Genomic DNA, 25,142 nt, shown 5'->3' with positions numbered 1-25,142 from the left:
TCTATTCATTTCATTTAGCATCATTTCATGTAAGTCTTCCCAGGTTTTTCTGAAATAAGTTGTCATGATCATATATCATAAATTATTCAGCCATTCCCCAATTGATGGACATCAATTCAGTTTCCACTTCCTTGCCATTGCAAAAAGGGCTAATATAAACATTTTTGCATGTGGGTCCTTTTTCTTTTTTTATGATGTTTTTGGCATACATGAGCAGTAGGAACACTGCTGAATCAAAGGGTATACACTTGATAGACCTTCGGGCATACATCGAACTCTTTTTGTAATAATTAAGGTTTTAAAAATTAACATACCATGAAAATGAATATGGTATTAATGCCTTAAACAAAGAAAAAAAGCAGAAAACAAAAATGATATACAAATTTCAATAATCAAATGTTGATGCAAAAGTAATAAATAAACATTAGCACATCAACAAAGAAATAAGAATAAAAATATTAGCAAAATATACTATAGCTAGATTGTATTCTAGAAATGTGACTTTGGTTCAGTATTAGGAAAACTATAAACATAAAAGGCCATATTAATAAAAGAAATCATTATTATATGAATAGATGTAGTGTGTTTTTTTTTTAACCGACTACAAGACTTATTTCTATTAACACTAAAAAGTGTAGATATAAACAAAATGTTATTTAACGTGATAAATATCATCTTATAAGACCACAGAAATGCTAGAAGTCTTTCCAGTAAGATCAGGGGCAAACATTCTCACTGGTTTTTAAAAATAGTACTCTAAATGCTAATTGTAACATACAACATGCAAAAAAAATTAAGGGAATAAGCAATGGGTATAAAGAACATCAGTTTGTACAGATATGATAATCTTAGAAAGGTTAACTAGAATTAACACAATAATTTCAGTAAAATAACATGATAAATTCACATTAACTAGCAATGTTTTCCTGTGCATTACCAAAAACCCAAGGGGAAGAGAAATTTCAAAATAACTACAGAATAGAAATATTTCAAGTCCAATTACTACAGCAGATATAGGAACTTAAAAAACAAGTCTATAAAACAGTAATATTAATCAAATCAAATTTGGTTTTGGTTAATAGAATAATGGATCAGTGGAATAAATTAGGCAATTAAGATACAGGGAAGCAAATTAATAGTTGCAGTGTTAACTCCTCCCCCCAACAATTATTGGGGTAAAGATTTGCTGTTCAACAAAAATTAATAGGACAATCAAGAAAGCAATTTGGCAGAAATTAAGGTGTAGACCCATATTTTACAGCATAAATATTACAATTAGGTATAAAGATATATGATCTATATATTAAAAGTCATCATAAATAATATTGACAGCTAGTATATAGTAAGTTGCTTTGAATTTGCAAAGTGTTTTATTTATGTTATCTCTTTTTATTCTCACAACAATCCTATGAAAGTATTATCTCCATTTTATAGACAGTGAAACTAAGACTAAGACTTTAAGTGATTTGCCACCCTCATATGATAAGTGTTTGAGGCAGGATTTGAATGTCTCCCTTATTCTTTCCACTGTGCCAAATTAGAGGAAGGGCGAAGTAGAAAAAAATCTGTCACAACTGTGATAGAGGAAGAAACTATGATCAGACAGTGATAGACATGATAATAGAAGATAAAATGGACAATTTAGATCACAAAAATAAAGTTTTTTGCATAAATAAAATTAATGCACTTAAAATTAGAAGTAAAGTCACTGAGGAAAGATCTTAGCAGAAATGTTTTGTTTTGTTTTGGATGATCTATCAAAATATATAAGAAGCTGGTTCAAATATATAAGAACCAAGAGCAAGTTGCCCATAAACAAATGGTCAAAGGATAGGAAAAGACATAGTTTTCAAGCATTCACAAATCATTTGAAAGAAAAGCTCCAAATCATTCATCAGTAAAACAATCTTAAAAGTTCACATCTGTTCTGTAAAGATTCTAAATAAGGACAATGACATGTTGGACAGGGGCATATTAAATGATAGACTAAAACACTTGATAGAGTTGTAGACTAGTCTACCCATTCTGGAAAGCAATTTGGAATTATACTCAAAGTTACTATGCTTGCCTTTTGACCTGTTAATGCTGTTCCTTAGTATATACCTCAAAGGGATCAAAGAAAAGAGGGAACTAACCTACATAAACTTAAATATTTATAGCAGAACTTTTTTGTTTATAGCACTGTAGTCAAGCTAGTAACTAAGATGTGGTGCCCATCAGTTTGGGGTAAGCAAATTATGGTTTATGAATATAATTGAATATTGAGCTTTAAGAAGTGATGAGAGGAATAGATTTAGCAAAACTTAGGAAGATTTAAGTGAATTGATACTTTGAAATGAAGAGAATCAGAACAATTTACACTATGACTATACCATTATAAAGAAAGACATTCAAAATACTTAAGAATTGTTGTAAAATATGAGCAACCAAGACTGAAGGGAACTGATGATGAAACATGCTTACCATCATTGTCTAGAAGAATGGAGTAATGTCAGTGTAGATCGAAAAAGTGCCTTTTTGGACATATGAAATGTTTTGTTTATACATACATAAAATGTTTTTTTAATTAAAAAAATCAAAGAGGGATTTGATAGAGGGAGGAATAATTTGATAAGAGATGAAAAAAATTTAGAAAAGTGTTGGTCTTTTAAAAAAATGAAGAGAAAAAGTGGAATCTCAGAAGCCCTAAGTCATAGATCAGCTGGATAGTTTTGCATCCAATGTGTTAAATAAATTTAAGTAATTTTTAAAAGAACTGAAAGCTATATATAATGGAAATGTGAGATTTCATATGCAGTCTTTTTCTCCTCTTTCATATTTGAAAATGCTCATATTTGTTGATGTTAGACAAACTCAGAATAACAATAAAATTGTTGTTTTGTTTTTCCTTAAGTTAACACATGAATAGTATCTAAGGACAAATATAGTATTATGTACCCACAGTTTTTGTATTCTTCTTTTGAAATGAGGGAAATAAATTTCTTTATTTTTGGAAAGGCCAAGAGGAGTCATTATAATTAGCGCCTGACTGCCTTCCATTGTTGTTTTATTTTACATTATTATTATTGTATCTATTCTATGTACTTCAATTTGCTTTTTTTCATATAGACCTTTTCTGTCATCCTGAATTCTTCACATTCATCTTTTTTTCCCCCACATTGATTTTTTTATGATAAAGTTGTATTCCTTTATGTACTTTATCCTCTCTACATTGTCATTCTCAAAGGTTGTCCAGTTTTTTGTTACTATAAGTTTTGGTTATTATTTTTTTTTTTTTTTAGAAAATCTGTTTATTCTGTTCTTTTTCTTCATTGAAAGCTTTTAATTTCTATTCGTGTTTACTTTTTTTAAAAAGATTTTTAAATTGGTCTTTTATAACTTGTGGGGTTTTTATGTTGCTGCAACTTTATGTCTCTACTGGAAATTTTGCATTTTTCTATTATTATTTTTTATTGTATTGGGGACTCTTGGGGGGTGTATCTTAAGTATCATAATAGATTTGTACTCTGAATGACTTAAGTACTCCTTTCAGAAATGTAATTCATGGGCTAGATCTGTTTGACTGTGTTCATGTCTACCTATAAATATTCTGATTGGGGCCTTCGATGTTTGGGGAGGCCTTGTTTTCTCCTTGTTTTCTCCCGACATTGTGTGTTACCATGCTATTAAGTTATCCTTTGTAAGAATATGTAAAGACTGCCTTATTGATTGAGCCATTTTTTCCCCCAGTCATTTTTACAATACCCTTTATAACACTTTTCTAGTGTAACTGTTAAGAGTATTACAACATGCTCACAAGTGCTAATCAATACATTGATTGCTTGTTGAGTGGGCCAAGAATAAATTTTGGGCTGATTTGAGATAATTAGTAGTGGTAATAGGTAGAGTGTAATTAATATGATTTTCATTTTCCACTATTCTATGATTTCTAGTCAACATTGCTGAAAAGATACTGGTTCTTCTTTCTTTGTATCTGTTTCTTTCTGTCTCTTTTTGTCCTCCACACTTTTTAATTTTTTTCTGGGAGGTTTCCTTTGATGCATTTTTTTTTCTGCTCCCTTTTTTGTGTTTGTTGTTTTTCTTTATTTGACATTTCTTACTATTTTGAGATGAAGGGAATAGATGGACTTAGATATGATCTCTAATTTTACCCATTTTTAAAACTTGAGATATGTATGTATGTATGTATGTGTGTGTGTATATATATATATATATATATATATATATCTCAGGTCCCTTTTCAGGACAAAAAAAATTTGAAATTGAAGGGATGCCCATCAGTTGAAGAATGACTCAATAAACTGTGATATGTGTTTACAATGGAATATTATTGTTCTTTGGGAGATAATGATCAGGATGCTCTCAGGGAAAACAAACAAAGAAAAAAAACACCTGGAAAGTTCTCCATGAACAAAGTGAAATATACTATATACAAAGTAAAAGCATGTTTTGGAATGAGCAGCTGGAAATGACTTTTGTTATTCTCGTAGTACAATTATCTACAACTATTCTGAAGGACTTTTATGATGAAAAATCCTAAACATATCCAAAGAAAGAATTGATTTGATGAATATTAAAGATGTTTTAAAAATGGGTGTGTGTATATGTGTATATGTGTATATGTATATATATATATATATATATATATAGTTTTTTTCCTCTCCCCAATCTCTTTTGGTATTCATGCCTGCTAGTGGTGTAGTTAGGTCAAAGGATATGCATGATTTTGCTGCCCTTTGAGCACAACTCTCATCTTTTGATCATTTATCAATTGGGGCATGGCTCTTATTTTTGACTCAATTCCTTTTATGTTTGAGGAATGAGATCTTATCAGACAAATTTGCTTCAAAATTCTACCAATTATTATATAATTACTGTAGTATAGTATAGTATATAATAATTATAGTATAGCATATATAACATATGCTATGTTATAATTACTATTACTAATTACTATTCTTAACTGTATTTTCCCCCATTTATTCTTTCTCTCCTTTCACCCCATCCCTTCCTTTTCCTCTAATATGCCCTCTCTTTTATCATCCTCCCCTCTTTCCGTATCCTATTCCCCTCTTATTTTCCTGCAGGATAAGATAGATTGCTATACTCCTATTGAGTATGTATGTTATTTCCTATTTGAGCCAGTTCTGATGAAAGTAAGGTTCATTCACCACCACCATCCTTCCACTCTACTGTAAAAACTTTTCCTTGCCTCTTCTTTTTATGACAGATAATTTGTACCATTCTACTTTTTTTCCCCAGTACATTTCTCTCTCATCTCCTTAACTTCATCATTAAAAAAAAGCTATTATCTCTTCATATTCAACTTACACTTGTGTCTGTGCAACTCCTTCTAACTGCTATAATAATAATGTTCTAATAAGTTATAAGTATTGAAGAGGGAACCCCAAAACTGAAAATCCTTAAAGGAGAAAACCTCCTTCAACTCTGCCTCAGTGAGGGGACTCCACCCCAAACACAAACAGTTTCATCTTTGTTATCTGGATGGGGTTGGGTCAGTCCAGAAACCCATTGAATTCAATTCACATTCTCACCTTAGCTGAAACCCAGCAAGGAGCCAACCTGGGACTCCACCTATGAGCCCCCTTCGGCTTGTAGCCAAAACCCCCTATTATAAAAGAGCCAAACTAAAACCCTCTCTTTGCAGAGGTTACAAATATGCCAGCCATACCATGCTTGGTACCCCAAGGAGCTTCTGCCCACTGGAATACTGTTTTCAGTGTCCTCTTATCTTTACCCTCACCTATTTCCTTACTTCCAATCCCCATAATAAACCTCTTTTATCAAATTAGGTTTTCTGGTCTGTAAATTTCTTTACAGAGAACTGCTTGCACCGCTAGAAGGGATCCTCACAACTCCCTACCTTTGCGCAGCCACTATACCTTATTTAGCTCACTGACTACCAGAAACCCTAATTTCATTTGGGTACCCCAAATTTAAACCTCATCAGTGTCATCCTCCCATGTAGGAATGTAAACAGGTCAATCCTATTAATAAGTCCCTATGATATCACTTTTCCTGATTACCTCCTTATGCTTTTTCAGAGTTCTATATTTGAAAATCAGATTTTCCATTCAGCTTTGCTCTTTTCATCAAGAATGCTTGAAAATCCTGTTTCATTGAATGACCACCATTTTGTCTGAAGGATTATACTCAGTTTTGCTGGGTAGGTGATTCTTGGTTGCAATCCTTGCTCCATTACTCTCTGGGACATCACATTCTAAGCCCTCCAGTTCTTTAATGTAGAAACTACTAAATCTTGTGTTATCCTGACTGTGGCTCCATTATATTTGAATTGTTTGTTTTTAAATGCTTTAAATACTTTCTCCTTGACCTGGGAGTTCTAGGATTTGGGTAAAATATATCTGGGAGTTTTCATTTTCCTCTTTTCAGGAGGATTGGATTCTTTCAATTTCTATTTTACCTTTTGGTTCTAGAATATTAGAACAGTTTTCCCTGATCATTTCTTGAAAGATGAAATGAAAGAGTCCAGACTCTTTTTTTTTTTTTTTTTATCATGACTTTCATATAGAACAATAATTTTAAAATTATGTCTCCTGGATCTGTTTTCCAGGTCAGTGTTTCCAATGAGATAGTTAATATTTTTTTCTATTTTCAGTTTTTTTGGTTTTGTTTTATTGTATATCTTGATTTCTTATAAAGTCATTACCTTCCATTTACTCAATTTTATTTTTTAAGGAAATATTTTCCTGTGAGCTTTTGTACCTCCTCTCCAAATAGGCCAGCTTTGCTTTTTAAGGCATTCTTCTCCTCATTACCTTTTTCTATTTTTTAATGTGGTGTAAAGATTTATTTATTTTTATTTTTAAAACATATGCATAGTTTTCAACATTCATTCTTGCAAAACCTTGTGTTCAAATTATTTTCTCCCTCCCTTCTCCCTATTCTCTCACCAATACAGCAAATAATCTGTTAAACGTGCAAATCTTCTATACATATTTCCACGATTATCATGCTACATAAGAAAAATCAGATCAAAAAAGAAAAAAAATGAACAAAAAGCAAACTAACAACAATAAAAAAGGTGAAAATACTATGTTATGATCCATTCAGTCCCTACAGTCCTCTCTCTGGATATAGATGGCTGTCTTCATCGCAAGAGCATTAGAACTGGCCTGAATCACCTAACTGTTGAAAAGACCAAGTCCATCAGAATTGATCATCACATAGTCTTGTTGCTGTTTTTATTTGATTTTCAAAGTCTATCTTCCTTGGCCTGAGCTCAATTCTTATTTTTTCTTGGAGGCTTTGGATGAAAGAGCTTCAACTCTGAGTGTGTGCTTTGATTTTCCTTCTTATCATAACTTTCTATGGTCAGAAACTTTTTTCATTGTCTGCTCATTTTCCTAGTCTAGGCTTTTTACTCTTTGTTAAAGTAGGGCTCAGTTTCCAGGATGGAGGGTGCTTCCCAAGCTTCAGAGGTTTTTTGCAGCTGTTTTCAGAACTCTGTTCTAAGTATCTGACCACAATCACTCTCTTCTACTTTGGATTTGTTAGGTATATCCTCTTTGCATTGAAGCTTTAAATTCTAGTATGTTGGCTGGGACTGGGGCTCAGCTGATCAGGGGAGTGCTGGGAGTGCACACTAGATTTCCACCCCATTGCCACAGACCCTCTCCACTGACCTTCTGAATCCTCCCTGACATTGGGGTCAGATCTTTTCTGCTGACCTTCCAGGTGGGTCCTCTTTGGTGTATCTGGGCTGAGAGGTCTGGAAGCCACCAGTAGTGTACTGATGCAGAGATCTGATCAGGATTCTGGGTTGGGCCTGAGTCCAGGGCTGTGCTGGCCTGGCCTGCACCAAGACTCCCAGTTTGGTGTTCTTTTCTGCTAAGCTTCTAAGTTGCCTTCGGCTCGAAAAATGTTGTTGTTCTGTTTTTTGAATGTTTTGATGTTTCAGAATTTGTTTAGAGTCATTATTTAAAGGAATTGGGAGAAGTTGAGCAAGTTCCTGTTTTTACTATGCCATCTTGGCTCTGTCTCCCATTTCACCCATTTTACGCAAAACTTTCTTGTAGAAGTTGGACATCTGAGTACGGACTTCGGTGCTTGACATATTTTCCTGTCATTTATCACAATGCAATAAATATTATTGAGTTGCATTATTTTGGCCATGTCACCAATTTATTATATCTAGCCTGTTTGCTTTAAGCGAAAATCTGCAAGGTGGTGGTGGGGAGGATGTAGGTGGTAATAGAACTTGACTGAAAATTTATGAAATTTAAAAAATTTATTCAATCTGCCTTTTATCAACGAGTTCTCTTTAACTCTTTCATCATTAGTGGTGGAACTGATGTATTTTGGCCGGCTGCCATCCCTTGAAGTATTTAAACAGTCTTCTTTTAGAATCTAATGTAGAATGCTATTCTTTTCCCTTTTTGGACCTCCTAATTTTCTTTAATGAGTTGATTAAGAGACTGCTATTGGAAAACTGCCTATGAACATCCATATATGCTAGAGAAAGTGTGGTACTTTGCAAGTATGCTGTTGGAGCTCCTAGTTTTAATTTTTAAACCCCTTTGACCCTTCCAAGGATGATTATTATTATTATTATTACTTACAGTTACTAGTTATTTAATGAAGGAGAGTGACAAAAAGAAAAGTACTGGATTTAGAATCAAAGAATATTAGTTCACATCCTGGCACTACTCCTTACTAGCTGTATAAGCTTGGACAACTGACTTCACCACAGTTTTACTGTGAAGTGTGCATTAGTTGTGGGTGGATTAGATGGAGTAGATGACCTCTTAGTTTCCTTTCAGGTGTAAATCTATGATCCTGCATAGATATTGTACACAAATGCTCCTCTTTTGCTCCCCTTCCACCCCCCATTGCCCATACCTATTCTTTTATATTCTTATATTTGCTTATGAATATAAGAAATTGTTAACACACATCATCTTTAACTTTTTATCTTACTATATTTGAATTTTACCCATTTTCTTCTCTAAAGACAACTATGGCCAACATCTTTAATTCACTTTCTCAATCAGAATATTGATTTTAATTTTTGTCGGTACATAATGATTCACCTTAAATCATTCCACTGTTCAAGGATAAGTCTTAGACTTCAAGTATAATATATAATATATCCCTTTCTGGATTTAAAACTATTTGTTTCTTGTAGTCATTTGTCTTACTCAGAAATCTTTATGTATCATACATCAAACTGTGTTCAAGTAATTGAAATCTCCCAGTCTGGAATCTGTCTGGAATCAGGAAGACTCCTTTTCCTTAATTCATATTTGGCTTCTGACATTTAACTAATCCTACACAAGTGACTTGATCCTTTTTGCCTCAATTTCCTCATCTGTAAATGAAGGAAATGACGAACCACTCCATATCTCTGTCCTTCCATCCCCAAATCCCTCCTGCCTCAAATGGAGTCATGAAGAGTTAGACACAACTGAAAAACAATTCAACAATAATAATTAACAGTTCCCACTTTACCTCTTTCTAGATATGTAGCAATCAGTAAATCAATTAATCTCCTTGAATTGTAGAATAGAGAGAATATAGTGCACATTGAAAACACTGAAGATGCAAGTCATTTTCTGCATCTGTTTTTCTATATCTTTGGGCAGGTTACTGGTAGAGCTTAGTTTTTTCATCCATAAAGTAACAGGTTCGTACTAGATAATCTAAAATTTTTCTAGTTCTAAGGATTCTGTGTTTTATTTCCTGCCTATTTTGCATAATTTATGCATATTTATTACATGATCTCTTATCTAAAACTGAATGCTTGTCAGTTTATAATATATTCTCTCTTAACCAGTTCTTTATTCCTTTAGTTGATACTGTTCTTTCACAGAGGCTCCATAGATTTAATTTGTCCAGGAAATTTTTATATTCTTTTCTAAAGCTTCCATGTCTTAGATACATTATTATATCACATTGCTTATCTATTGGCTAATTCTCTCACATTCCAATTATATCAAAATTTCCCCTTGTTTCTAAGTATTTCATATCAGCTATTTTGTTTTATAAGCTTTGGACAGAAGCCAAATTCTTAAGTTTTTCTGTGATTTTTTTTTCATGTCTCCCAGTTGTCCACATTGGTAGGTCAGTTATTGTCACCCTAGTGTACTTTTAAGCATGTCATATAATTACTTCCAATTATTCTTCAACAATCTTTTTATTGATAATTTTATGTTTTTACCATAACTTTATTTTTTTTTTAATTTTCATTTTAAACATGTTCTATTTTTAATGTCATTAGCCTGATACCATTCTTGTCCAGGTGCAGTTTGAAAGCATTACTCTCAGAATCTCTGTCTTCCATAATTTGTCCAAAGGAGATTAATTTTATTTAGAACAAAATAATGAAAGAAAAACTATGTTACTTTAAAGCATTTCCAGGCTGTAATTTTAAATGTAAATTATGATTGTATACAGAGCTAAAGATGTATTTGACAGATATGAGATATGACTGTTGGAAAAAAATCTCATATTTGGGTTATTTGGTTGGCATTTGCCTGTTTGTCTTAAAATCAGAGTTTAAAAATCAATTTAATAATAATAATTTTTCATAATTGAATTATCAGCATTCCCTCAATTATGGAAATTATGAATTTTGTTTTGAATCTGAAACTCAAGTTTTCTAAGATATAATGCATATATTTCCCTTCTTTTAAAAAAAATTCTTAATAGCTTTTTATTTTTCCAAATGCATGCAAAGATAAGTTTTCAGCATTCATCTTTGGAAAACCCTGTGTTCCACATTTTTCTCCTCCCTCTTCTTTCCTCTTCTCTACCTTCCCCTCGTCAGCAAATAATCCAATATAGGTTAAACATGTACAATTCTAAATATATTTCCACATTTATCATGCTGTGCAAGAAAATCAGATCAAAAGACAAAGAAAAATGGGAGGGGAGAGGAAGGAAACAAAGAACAAAAAAAAAGGTGAAAATAGTATATTTTCATCCACATATAGTTTCCATAGTCTTCTCTCTGGATGGGGATGGCTCTTTTCATCACAAGTCTATTGGAATTTCTTTGAATCACCTTGTTGTTGAAAAGAGCCAAGTTCTCATAGAACTTTGATTAGACTTTTCCTTTACACTTATCTCATTTTAAAAAATGTAATTATAACATATAAGTACATCATAAAAGGATGATTTTGATTCTTCTTAACATTTTCTGTTGCTTTTTTATGACAATTATTGCAATTCATACCTCAATTCCGATTCACTGAGCCATGATCGATCTGTAAAGCTAGGTAGGGAAAAGGAAACCAAATGGTAATATAGTTATTTTGTTTGTTGTATTCATGAAATTTTTGTAGTATATTGGCTCTAGTATATTTGTAACTTACAGCTATCCCAGAATGAGGTTATTCCTTCCTATAAGTATGTTAATGTTATGAGCAGTACTCAGTAATCCATATTATGTCCTTTCATGTCGAGTGTAAAAGTTAAAAAGGAATAAATGCTATGTTGGGGTAATCTTGTAATCTCTTCTCTCCTCATAATGTGTTAGTGTAATAATTATGGGATAGGAGAAAAGAGAAACTCTTCTTTTGATATATCACAGATTTTTTTTTTTTTTTTTTTTTTTTTTTTGAGACACAAATATTTCAAAGGTAAGTTAGGTTTCCTGGTTACCAACCTTGAAAGTGTGCTTTATGTATAACGTTAATGTTTTTTAGTACAAATTATCTTAATAGTTTTAAGTCATGGTTTTAGGTGCAGGCAAAGAAGGTACAAAATGCCATATCGTCCATATTAGGGAATGTTGTTTGAATAACCTATTTTGTATAAGGCTTTGCATACATATTTCTGGTACCATAAAGCAATCCTGTTAGTAGAGTACTACAGGTATTACTATTTTATGTAATACGTCAGCAAACTTGAGTTTGACTTATTTGTGGTTAGACAGTCAGCTTTGTTTTCTCTTCATAGTCTTTAACTGAAATCTGTTGAACATTAGGTTTTATTTTGATAAATTCCTGTCTTATAAATTTAGACTATCAATTTTATTGACAGAAAAAAAATTTAAGATGCCTTTCTTCTTTTTCTGTACAAAATCTTTTTATTTTTAGTTTTCAAATACATTATATTTTTCTATTCAAAGTCAGGATCAGAGATTTTTAACTTAATAGGTTTTTATAGCTCATCTCAATTCCTTCATTTTGCAAATAAGGAAAAATTTTGTGAAGTGCCTAGAAGCTATGTGACATATTTGTGTGTTTTGGGTTTTGTGGCTTAATTGAAAATCCTCTAAAGCCTCTTAAATATTAAAATATAAATGTAAACACATGTTGAAATTTTCACCAGAGATGCTTGACTTTAGCTTTTAACTTTGAATTATATTAAATATCCAAACACTCAAGTATACATACTTGAGAGAAGAGAGGGAAAGGAGTAGAGGGGGAAAAAAAAGCCAAGGAGGGAAGGGAAGTAAGAGAGTAAAGAGAAAAAGAAGAAAAGACTGTATGGAATGGAGAATGAAGAGGAAAGAGGAATAGCTTGGAAGGAAAGAAAAGAAAATAAGCAAGATGTAGAAACATAAGATTGAGGGCATTATAGGCAAACTTGACCTGTTTGTTTGACTCTCCTGTTTTAGGGAATAGCTTGCAATTGTTTTTTGAAATATATTTGACCTAAGTTTCAGAGTTCCATCAACCCAAAGAGGAGAAATAGCAAAAATTTATTCAGTATATTCATTAGGGATCTCAGTCCTCAAACTAGAAAATTTCCCTTAGAATATTTGTTTCTTTTGAGTAGATGTGATTTATTTGAGGAAGCAGTCATTATTAATTCAGCTGAACAAAAAGCATTTCAGGATAGGAAAAAATATCCATTAAACTATCCGAGAATATGTGTTCTTCAAGAATTTGTCAGAAGCCTTTCTGATATTGTTTTTGTCTTGTTTTAATCTCTTGTCTATAGCTGTAAGGCAAATGAGTACAACTAACCCTATTAAAATTTTTGAATCAATTGCTAATACTTCTTTTCCTCATTGTGTCCTTGAACTTCATCTGTCTCATTGATCAATAAGCTAGCTGAGTGTACCAGCAACTATAGTAGTCAGTGAGATAAGTAGATAAAAAAGAAAGTCTTTATTATTGATGCGATTATATTCTATCAGAGAAGACAGAGCATGTACACAGTTATTCACATTAGCACCTGGGTTGACTAGAAAGCCTTCAACCTAGAAGATTGTACTTGAGAAGCTGTGTTTTGAAGTAAAATAGAGATTCTAAATACACTCCAGACATAATTAAGGGATAGTCATAAAAAGAAAGGCTTAGGATTAGAAAATGGAGCATCATTTGTGAAGAACAGTAAGAAAAAGCTAGCAATAAGGGTGTAATATATAATAAGATTAGAAAGTGAGGTTGTACGCTAATTTATGAAGAGCTTTAAATGTGAACAAGAAGAGTTTATATTTGATCCAAAATGTATCTCCTTTTTTTCATTTTGTTCTTTAATTCCTTTCTGTGTGCCAATTTTATTTATTTAAATTGTCCGTTCTGTCTTAAACATCTGAATCTAAGTTCATCAGATAATGATTGCTTGAGATGATCAGAGAGAAAGTAAAAATCACTTAATTTGAAGTTTTCAGTTTTATCTTTCAATGAATTAAAAGATTTTAGGATATTACAGAGTGAGTCAACTGTGCTTGATATAGTTTAGGTTTTGAATCATTTCTTTGGAACACATTTCTACTATATATATATTTAATACAATTAAAAGGTTTTCATTTAATTCTTATACAATATTAAAGCCAGGGTTCACAAATACTATTTCAGTTCAAATCACTAAACTGTTACAAGAATGGATTCTACTATTCATCTTTTTTTTTTTTTTTTTTTTTAACAATCATTGACTTCTAACCTAAATAATAATTCTTCATTTTTATTCTCCCTGGTCTAGTTTCAAGTTTGGGTGACAGCATCAGCTGAGGGTTATCCTGGTGTTTACCCAAACACTGTATGGAAAGTTTCTCTTTTTCCTCTTCTCTCCCATCTCTCTCTCACATTGAATGTTGAGCTATTCTGTCTACTCAAGTTATTAAGAAGCCATCTTCTTTATACAATTTGTGAGAGATATAATAATTTTTCTTTAGGTTTTAAAGTATTAAAATAGTTAGGTGGTTGATTCATTCAATGTAGTTCTTATATTATGAGATTAGATGTCTTATTTTGGTGTTTTTTTTTTTTTTTTTTAAATTAAATTGCTTTTCACTCTTTAAAATCTTAATTTTTTGGTGTTGTCTTCCAGTTTCATCATTTAGCTGAAACCAGTCTCTCTAAAGATTGTAACCTCTTAATTGCCAAATCTAATAATCTTTTCTGTGTCTTCATTTTTTTGACCTCTGTACTGACTTTGACACTTTCTCCTTGATACTCTCTAGGATTTTGTGATATTACCTGAGACAAGTTCTCTTCCTGTATGACTGATCGGTTTACTCTTTTGCTTCTTTGTTGTATCTTTATCTAAGTTATGCCCACTAACTATGGGTGGTATCCCAAGACATTTTCCTGGGTCTGCTTCTCTTTTCTCTTGATATTGTCTTGCTTGGTGAACACTTATTAGTTAACTTAAATTTCAATTATAATAATATAATAAGCTCTATGATGATGATGATTCCCTGAAACAAAACTCACCATTTCTCTGCCAAGCCCTCTCCTTCTCCTAACTTTCCTATTATTATGGAAGGTACTACCATCTTCTGTATCTATCCAGATTTATAACATAGATATAGACTATGTGTACTTACAGATACAGGCTACCTATCTAGATTTATAACATAAGTGTCATCCATAATTCCTTACTCTTAAGTCCAATTTGTTCTTAGTAACATTTTCTGTGTATGATATCTTTTTTCCTCTGATATTGCCACTACCCTGCTGCATACCCTGACCCTGGGCAAGTCACTTAACTTCTATTCACTTCAGTTTCCTCAACTATAAAAATGATAATAGCACCTATTTCACAGTGTTATTTTGTGAATTAGATGAGATAATATATGTAAGAAATGTGTAGCACAGTGCTTGACACATACTAGGCATTATATAAGTGCTTATTCCTTTCATGTCTCATCCATTATATAGCCTGTTGGTTGGTCTCCATTCAGGTCTTTTCTCCCTCTAGTAAACTCTTAATTTAGCTACCAAATTGATCTTCTTAAAGAACAGGTCTGATAGTTATTCTTTCTCCCTCCCCCATCCCTTCAAGTCAACTCCAGTGCTTAGTTATCACTAACTGGATCAGATAAAAAAATTCTCTTACCTCTCTAGTCATTTTATGTCTTCTCATCATATATTCCTTGATTTCAGTGGCTTTGATTTCACTGTTTCATTATTTGTTGTCTTCTAATTCTGTGAATATCCACTGGCTGACCCCTATGCCTGGAATGTTCTTCCTCTTCATCTCCTTTTTCCTGCTCTTTGAGGTTCTCTTCAGACTCAGATGAAATTTTATCTTCCACAAGAATCCTTTCCTGATCCCTTTTAATGAGAGTGCCTTCTTTATGTAGATGATTTCCAATTTATCCTGTCTATATCTTGTTTGTACATAGTTTTCATGTTGTTCCCTCATAACACTGAATTCCTTGAGAATAGGAATTTGTATGTTCAGTGATTATCAAAAAGCCTTGTACATAGTAAGTATTTAATAATTAACACTTGTTGGCTTGACTAACTTTGATATTATATGAGTATCTAAAATACATTAGCTATCCCTTGATTATCTCTGGCTCTTACTAATTAACTGACATGTATTCTTTTCTGTTCATAATATCTTTCTGAAGAAACCCTCCATTAAAATATGTGTGCTTACTCTTAATCATTTGCCTTTCTTGCATTCATACATGAATGACCCCAAATTTTAGGATTTTTCTGAGATTGTCCACTGGAAAAATACTAATAGCTTAAGCTGGATATTAGGCTAAGACTTCATGGATGAGATGGTGTTTGATTTAAGTTTTATAAATAAATAATGTCACAAAAATTTATAATATTGTACTCTGCATTTTATGTGCAATTCTGCCGAAAACAGTTGTATTTAACATTAATATCCAAGCCATTTTTGACTTAAAGTGATGTCCAAAATGTTGCAACTACCATGTATCCTCTGACATGACTATAATAATCAAAGTGATTTTAGGTAATATTTATAGGAATCTCCAGTAAGACATTAAAAAGTTACTATAGAATCCTTTTCTGGATTACTCACCTGGAGGAATCTTCCTAAAGTTAATTTTTTTTCCCTCTAGAAAATAAGAATTTTCTGAATAAGAGACTCTTAGAGACCCTTCCTTTCTTCAAAATAAATAAGGGGCGCTTCTCTTAAGTGGAGTCTTACAGCCAATCCCTTCAGTGTTGAGGAAGGCGATGATTTTAAGGAGATCAGAGTCAAATTTATTCTTGACCCTTAAACCATCTTCCTTATGAAAGGCCTTAATATTTGTTTTACTTAGTTTCTTAAAAGAAAAAATTCAGAAAAGGGTTTAGGCTCCATAAATATTATTTCATAATATTCTTTCATAATATTTCCACATATTTCTTCCCTTCCTCAAAATGAGGGTGACTTCCAGAGAGGACTTTGGGAGAACTGAATGTTGATCACAACGTTATGTTTTTACTCTTTTTGTTGTCATTTGCTTTGCATTTTATTTTCTTATTTTTTTCCTTTTTGATTTGATTTTTCTTGTGCAGCAAAATAATTGTACAAATATATATATATGCATATATTGGATTTACCATGTATATATGTGTGTGTATATATATATACATATATATATATATTTTTTTTTTTAAATCATGTTTAACATATATTGGTATACTTGCCATCCAGGGGAGAGGGTAGAAGAAAGGGGGTGAAATTGGAGCACAAGGTTTTGCAAGGGTTAATGTTAAAAATTACCCATGCATATGTTTTGAAAATAAAAAAGCTTTAGTAATTAAAAAAAAAAAGAACCCAAAAATTGAGTCCAGGCACAAAAAGGACTGGTTAGAATTCTGCTTTTCTGTTGTTCTAGGCCACATATATGAAAGGATGCGTACTTAATCAACAGAAAAGTGGAATAGAGAGAGAAGATATGGTTATGAGGTTCTCATTTATTATGATGATCACATGTGGCAATCAGCACCACTTTTCTGTCTGCTATTCCATCTATTTCCTCTCCCCCTATTTTTAGCATGTTCTCATTATGGTTTTTTTTTTTTAATTGAATTAAAATCCAGTTCCCTGTAATTTATATCTTTTGGTTTCTTATTTGGTCTGAAACTACACAGAATGTGTTAAATCTAACCATCTTTGAAATTTTTGAAAGCGGCCATCATGATTTAAAATGCAAAGGCAAACATTTTCTTCTTGGTCAGTGTAGGAATTTGTTTTGCTGGACTATTAGTGTTTGTAAATAGTTTTTTTTGTTTGTTTGTTTGTTTGCTTTTCACTTAAAGGGGCAAAGGAAGGTACAGATTATAAATGCATGTAAAATTTAGTTAAAAAAAAAAAACTACTATGTGTCTCTTAAGTTTTCTTCAGCTTAAGCACTTCTTCCTCCAGTTCTGCCTTTCCCAACAGTGTTCTTGTCTTCCTCAATTTTCTTTTAAGTATTTGGCATTTTTGTTTGCTTCTTATGATATATTATATTCAACTCGGCATGTTGAATTTCACCCCTGACCTCAGGGTCAGAAACTGTCATTAATTTTTATTTTATTTTATTTTGTATTTGCAGTATCTAGTACAATACTTTCAAAATCAGTTGCTCTTGCTAATAAGAATACCATTGAAAGATGAAATAATGAGGAAACAAAAAGGTAACACTAGGATCTTGATTTGGGAACCTTGGAAAATGATGATGCTATGAACAAAAATGATTTTTTTCCTTTAAAGATCCTTAGGGAGAGAGCTTTTTTTTTTTAAAAAAAAAAATTAAGAATAGAGTATGATGTGAATTTCAAACCAGAAAGAAGCCTGTTACAATTGTTATTCATGTTTCAGAGAGAATCATAGTATCTTTACGTGTTTTGTACGCAAACTTTTCCAAGATATTAGTCTTTCATGGCTACAGAGAAGCAAGTTTTCAGGAGATAATTGTTTTTGAGAGTGGTATCTGAAAATCAACTTTTGTTATCTCAGTCATTTTAGTTTTGCGGTATATTTTTGCCTATTGATCTCCAAAGGTCCCTCATCTTTTATTCTGCCTCCTCCACTCAATCGACAATAACAGACTTTTGCTGCCAAGTTCTGGGACTATAGAAGGAGGCAAATGACAATCTTTGCCCTTAAGGTTCTCCCTGCTTAATGGGGAACACAATAAGTAAACAAATGCCTACAAATTATACGTGATATGAAATGAATAATTAAAAGAGAGAAAGCTCTAAAAAGAAAAAGGGTTGGAAAAGGCTTTCTCTAGATGGTGAGAAATTAAAGGAAGCCAGGAAATGCAGTATTGGAAATGAGGAGGGAGAGCATTCCAGGCAATGGAGATTAATCAGAGAAAATGCCTGGAGCCAAGAGATAGGTTATTTTGTTAGGAACTACAAGAATGCTACTGTCACTGGATTGAAGAGTGAGTTTCAGAGAATGAGAAGAAAGAAGGCTGAAAAGGTGACAGTTATTGATTCTTCATTCTCAAAGAGGATCACAACATCAGGATAGTGATGTTTTGACTTTGAAGTGAGGGAGGGCTGTGCAAATTCACTGACTTCACTTTACCCTCTGATTCAGTGCCATCTGGATCCAATGCTATAAGAGACCAGTAGTGGGTTAGTTTATAAAGGGTTTTGAATATCAAATTTTTGGTATTTGATCCTGAAAGTGATAACCATTTGAGTTTATTGAATGGAGTTGGGAGTAGGGTGAATGTGTGTGACATGCAAGAACCTGTGTTTTAGCAAAATGATTTTATAACTTAAGTTCTTGGGGACCCAATCAAAATGATTGTGTGATTGTCTTTAATTTTGTTCAGCAGCATCCAAGTCGGGTGCTGTAGGACAGGAGGGTAGGAGTGATTGACTACTAAGGTTTGGCAAGGTGCAGTCAAAATATGATACGCAGGCAAAGCCTGGAAATAAGTACAGTATATGATTGAATTAATTTATCAAAGGGTACAGGAGGAAAAAAGAGAAGAGAATAATGCAAGATTGATATAGTCTGGGACAGAACTGAGGAACCATAGCATTGAAAATCATGGTGTGAATAGAGAGCAGGATTAATAAAGATAGGTAGAGGGAGGTAGAAAATGATAATCATATCATCAGATAAAGGAAATTTAGAATTTTTGACCATGGGGATTATATGGTTGTAGGTAAAGGCAAGATTAATTGTGATTAAGGTGATGGCAAAATATGTGTCTAAGGTGAGGTAGAGGGAGTAGATCATGGGAAGCAAGATTGAGGAACTGAATGGTTAAGGTATTTGAGGTAGAGCCTTCCCAACTTCTAAACCCATAACAACAACAACAACAAAATATAATAAGACTTCCCCTAGTTTGTTTTTAAAGAGTTCCTAATCGAGATCATTGTGTACCTCAACAACGATACTGTTTGAGGATGTATTCTGATGGAAGTGGATCTCTTCGATAAAGAGAGCTAATTCAGTTTCAATTGATCAAAGATGGGCAGAAGCAGCTACACCCAAAGAAACAACACTGGGAGATGAATATAAACTGCTTGCATTTTTGTTTTTCTTCCCGGATTATTTATACCTTCTGAATTCAATTCTCCCTGTGCAACAAGAAAACTGTTCGGTTCTGCACACGTATAGTGTATCCAGGATATACTGTAACCTATTCAACATGCAAAAGATTGCTTGCCATCTGGGGGAGGGGGTGGAGGGAAGGAGGGGAAAAATCGGAACAGAAGTGAATGCAAGGGATAATGCTGTAAAAAATTACCCTGGCATGAATTCAAGCAATAAAAATTTATTTTAAAAAAAAAAAAAAAAAAAAGAGTTCCTAATCAAAACCTCCAGTCTGCCTTATTAGAACACATATCCTTTGACCATTTATCAATTGGGGAGTGGCTCATTTTTATAAATTTGGCTCAGTTCCTTATATGTTGGAGGAACTTGCTGTAAAAAATTCTTTTCCAGTTTCCTGCTTTCCTTTTAATGGTGACTGCATTGTTATAAAAAGCCTTTTTAATTTTGTGTAATCAAAATTATCCATTTTATTTCTCTGTTATATCTCATCCTGATCCTAAACTCTTCTCTTATTCTTGGAACTTAATGTAAAAATGTCTCTTATCTCCTAATTTGCTTATATCATCATACTTTTATGTCCAAATCATGTAAACATTTTGAATTTATTTTGATATATAGTGTGAGTTATTGGCTTGTGCTTGATTTTTGCCAAACTGCTTTCCAGTTTTCCCAGCATTTTTGAGTTCTTTTCCCCAAATCTTAAATGTTTAATTTATCAGACACTAGGCTTACAGTGGTCACTCATTACTTTGTATTATGTGCCTAATCTAATCGACTGATCAGCTGTTCTCCCCGTAGGGAGACTTATGCTTGAATTGAATAGATTGATTTTGCCAAATACAAAGTGGGAGAGGCATGGTTAAGCTGCAGTTTGTAAAGGATCTTGGGGTTTTAGTAGACTATACAATTAGCCTGAATTAACAGTGTATTATGGCAGCCAAAAAAAAAAAAAAAAGCCTTAGGTGATAACCGGCTGCATAAAAAGAGAGGTGTACCTTTCTGAAATAAGGAGGGTGGTAGTCCTGCCAGGTTAGGTGTTATTTGGTGAAGAATTTTCCATGTTTTAGAAAAGACATAATTTTAGAGGAGTACATCCTGAAAGAGGAAAAATGTTGTTACGAGCAGACCATAGAGGATTGTTTAAAAAATTAGGGTTATTTGGTCTGAAGAAAATATTCTGGAGGGACATAATAGGTTCTCACCTTCTTGAAAGATTCTCACGTGGAGAAAAGTATTGGATATATTTGTTTTGGGGAGGCAGAAGTCAAATTTTGGCTTGATATCAGGAAAGACTTCTTAATATTTAGAAATAGCCCAAAGTGTAATTGAGAGCCTTGGACCTTGAGGAACTGTTTTGGACTGAATTTAATCAGGTTGATCCTTCTGATAGTTGACATTCAATATTAGAACAAAATGAGAAACTCTTAGTCATTCTGCTGTCAACAAAAGTAGATTTAGGCGACCATTATAGAGAAAGGATAAATCACTTGGATAAATTAATATCAACATGAACAACTATTTGCCAAGTCTAAAGAATTTTTTGTTATTCCACATGGGGTATTTTTGGCCTTATGTGATCAAGAAGCACCATCAACGTGGCTTATGACCACCTGAGACCTATAAACAGTAAATAGCTTGAGCTTTTAGTTCCTAAGGTCAGTTAAAACTTCAGAACATCTTTCTTTTAGTGAAAGAATTAATATATCAGAAGATAGAGAAATAGATTGTGATTGTCATAAGTGTATGTATGTATATGTGTGTGTGGTTATTCATTATAATTCTTCAAGCAAAAACTGGATGTGTTGTAATTTTTTTTTCTAGTGTACAGGTTAAAGTAGATGGTCACAGAGATTCCTTTTAGTCCATCATAAGATCATAATGTCATAAATTTAGAGTTGAAAGATTCTTTAAGAGGCTATTGAGTTCAATCCTCTTATTGTATAAACTGAGACCCTGGAAAGTTTAAGACTTCCTAGCCATTAGGAATTGAGAGTAAAAGAACTCCAAAAAAAAAAAAAAAATCCTTGGAGATAAATGTTGGCTATATTACTGTGTAACAGAAACATGAGTGAGAAGTCGAAGAACAAAGATGGCTTGTGTCCTGAAATAATGTGTCAGATCAATGGACCAGTGTAGGTAGCTTTTTGTTTGATTGTAATATGTGAATCTTCAGAAGCATCCTTAAAAATAAATAATTTTTTTGTTAAATGTAATTTTATTGCATTATCATAATCTTAATATCAGATGTCCTTAATATTTCTCCTTTTCTGCAAAAAGTTAATGAATTAAGAATTTATGCTTCAGTGAACTTTTTTCTCTCAGAACCATTTTTTTTTTTTTAATTCAGCAGTGAGACTGGGAACAGGCCAGATTCAGCTTTTTCATGGTAACATGAACCATTAAAAGTGTTTGATTTTAATTCTTATGTAAGGTTTTTTTACCTAATTCTTACCTCCCTTTATACAATACAATCTACAATTTTTTAGTAACTTATGTGTTTTCTGTCTTTTTAATTTCATATTATTTAAAATGATTTCATTAAATATTATGTAATCTTTTTAAAGTTACCTTTTGATAGAAATCACTTTTATCTTCTGGAAACATTTGACTTAAATCTACAGACTCTTTACTGACCAGTTTGATGCTACAGCTAAAGTCATCAAAAGAAGTGAAAAATCTACAATCTTATTGTTTTGGGTAATGCTGTTTCTGATAGAGAGGTTTTGAAATTCTGTGCTAAAAGAAGAATCAAAATGTAAAATGGAGTTCTTCAGGATAGGTCTTTAGAAATCCAATTCAAAAAATTGAGAAATGCTTGCAAAAAATAGAGGTTCTATTCTGAATCTTTCATATCTATATCCTTCATACCCTTCCTCCTCTAGAGGCTTTCAAAGACAGAAAAATGTCTTGACAGCACAAGGAAGATGAAAAATGTGGGTGAGGAGACAGAAACATAGAGGAAGAAAAGCATAAGAATCATAGAAGAGAAGGAAGAAACATGAAAGAAAAAGTGAAAACATGAATAATGAGATGATAGCATAAATAAGGATTTTTTAAGTTTGGCAGTGTCCGAAAAACTGTTGTGGATGAACAAACTCCAGATATTTTTAAGAAAATTGACATGAAATTTATACTTTATTCAAATGCAAGTATAGTTTCATTGGTATTACATTGTAGATGGATTTGTATTGGTGTTTTGAAGCATAATATCCAGAAAGAAGACGTGTGTTCGAAAAGGTTATAAAAGATAATATCAATTGAGTCTTCTAAATAATAAAAGAAAATTATATTGAAGTAGAGTGTAATTTGTGGTCATAGCATTTTATATAGTATCCAAAACATTCCAGTCTTACATTGTTATTTATACATTGTCTCCCCAGTTAAACTATGGGCTTCGTAAAAGCAAATAACATTTTGCTTTTCTTCCTTCAGAACTTAGAAGAGTACCTGACACATAGTAAGTGCCTGATGACACTGTTGATTTTAGAGCAGATCTTACACTTTAGAATTAGAAGAAACTTTAGGAGTCAACTTGTCCATCCTCTTTATTTTACAAATAAGGAGATTGAGGTACATAGAGGTAAAATGATTTGGTTATTTACACACAGGTAGTAAAAGGTATTTGAACTCATGTCTTCTTATTTCAACTCCAGTTCATTAGAATGTGAGATCTTTGAAGTAAGGACTTGTTTTGCTTTTCTGTTTGTATCCTTACATCTTTGCACAATGCTTTTGTACATAGTAATCCTATTTTTTCATTCACTTATTTCTAATACATATTTTCTACACTCTAGATAATGTCAGATAAAATACAATGATCATGTGATATGATGAAACTATTAGGACAGCAGCTATGGATTACAATAGTAGACGTTTTCGAAGAGGACCAAAATGACATCACTATGTTAGAATAGAGTGTGACCTTACTGCAGCTGATTAGATCAATACAAGCTTGGAATGTCCTGCCACATATCAGGCACAAATACTCTATATGAACATTTGGAGTGGCTTCTGTAAATTTGCATATTTATTTCCTTTAGGCTAATTCAATTCTGCTTTGCTATAAAGCGCAGCACCTTCTCTGATGAGGTCACTCCATTCTGTGTAATCCTGTGCCAATGTCTTCCATGTCATATAATCGACTCGAAAGTTCTTAAGAGATACCTTAAGAATGTCTTTTTATTGTTTTTTTCTGATTACCTAGTGAGCACTTACTTTGTATGAGTTCTCCATAAAATAATTTTTTTTGACAAGTGTAAATTTGGAATTTGAACATTGTGTCCAGCTCAATGGAGTTGTGCTCTTTGCTGTAGAGTTGGAGTGCTTTGCACTGTAATTAGAAAAAACTTCAGTGTTTCATATCTTATCCTGCTGGGTGATCTTCAGAATCTTCTTAAGACAATTAAAATGGAAATGATTCCATTTTCTGGCATGGCATTGGTATACTGTCCAGGTTTCACAGGCATACGATAATGAGGTCAGCACAATAGCTCTGTAGACCTTCAGTTTAGTTGTCAGTCTCTCTCTGCCACATTTTCCTTTGGAGTTTCCCAAACACTGAGATAGCTCTGGCAGTGTATATGTCGATCTTATTATCAATATGGATATCCCTGGAAAGGATACTGTGAAAGTAAGATATTTATCCAAAGCGTTCAAAACTTCACCATGTACTGTAACTGATGTTTTCACATGATGGTGATGGTGCTGGCTGATAGACGACCCATGTTTTCTCAGTGTTAATTGTTAGGGCAAAATTAACACAAGCAGCAGAGAATTAATCCATAATGAAATGAAACAAAATATTGTTTCATCTTGGCCTCAGAAGCTATATTGAGTACACAATGAATTGCAATAAAACAGGTATATATAGGATTGTGAGATGACATCTGAAATACATCCTGATATCTGAGATGTTGATCTCTTTCTTGGACAATCCTGGACTAATGAATACATGATTCCTGTCCTGAAAAATAGTTATGGATCAATGGGAATACAAAGTCTATTGTCACATTGGCCAGTAATCTCTGGCGGAAGAACCACTTTACCATGTCTCTGTATCACTGATTTAGAGCTGAAAGAGAGGTTACTCTACTCTTCTCATTTTACAGATGAGGAAATGGAGGTCAAAAGAGGTTAGGTGATTTGCTCAAGATCACTCAAATATTAATAATAGAACCAGGATTCAACCCTGAATTTGCTTAATCACATCATTCTCTGAAAGATCATCATCATATTCTTTTTAGACCCATTTTACCCATTTTTGTTAGCCTTGATCTTTTACAATATTCATGTTGGGGAAATACTAATTAACCTGCTCATTGAATCACTGGTGATAGACCCTGATTGGATTGGGATTTAAGGGAATAATATTGGCTGGATTATTATCTCCATTGACCAACGTGAACTTTAAAAGCACAACAGAAGTGTCATATGGGATACAT

At 32.7% G+C, this 25,142-nt stretch overlaps 1 protein-coding gene across 1 annotated transcript in view; it reads left to right on the top strand.

The window, feature by feature from the left end:
• STAG1 (stromal antigen 1) overlaps positions 1-25,142 on the top strand; it is a 318,010-nt gene that overhangs the window by 8,952 nt on the left and 283,916 nt on the right. The gene's annotated exons all lie outside the window — the stretch shown is intronic.

This window comes from Antechinus flavipes, chromosome 3, assembly GCF_016432865.1.
Source record: "Antechinus flavipes isolate AdamAnt ecotype Samford, QLD, Australia chromosome 3, AdamAnt_v2, whole genome shotgun sequence".
Lineage (NCBI taxonomy): Eukaryota > Metazoa > Chordata > Mammalia > Dasyuromorphia > Dasyuridae > Antechinus > Antechinus flavipes.
Note: the sequence above shows the minus strand (reverse complement) of the source record. Positions and strands in the feature narration are given on the sequence as shown.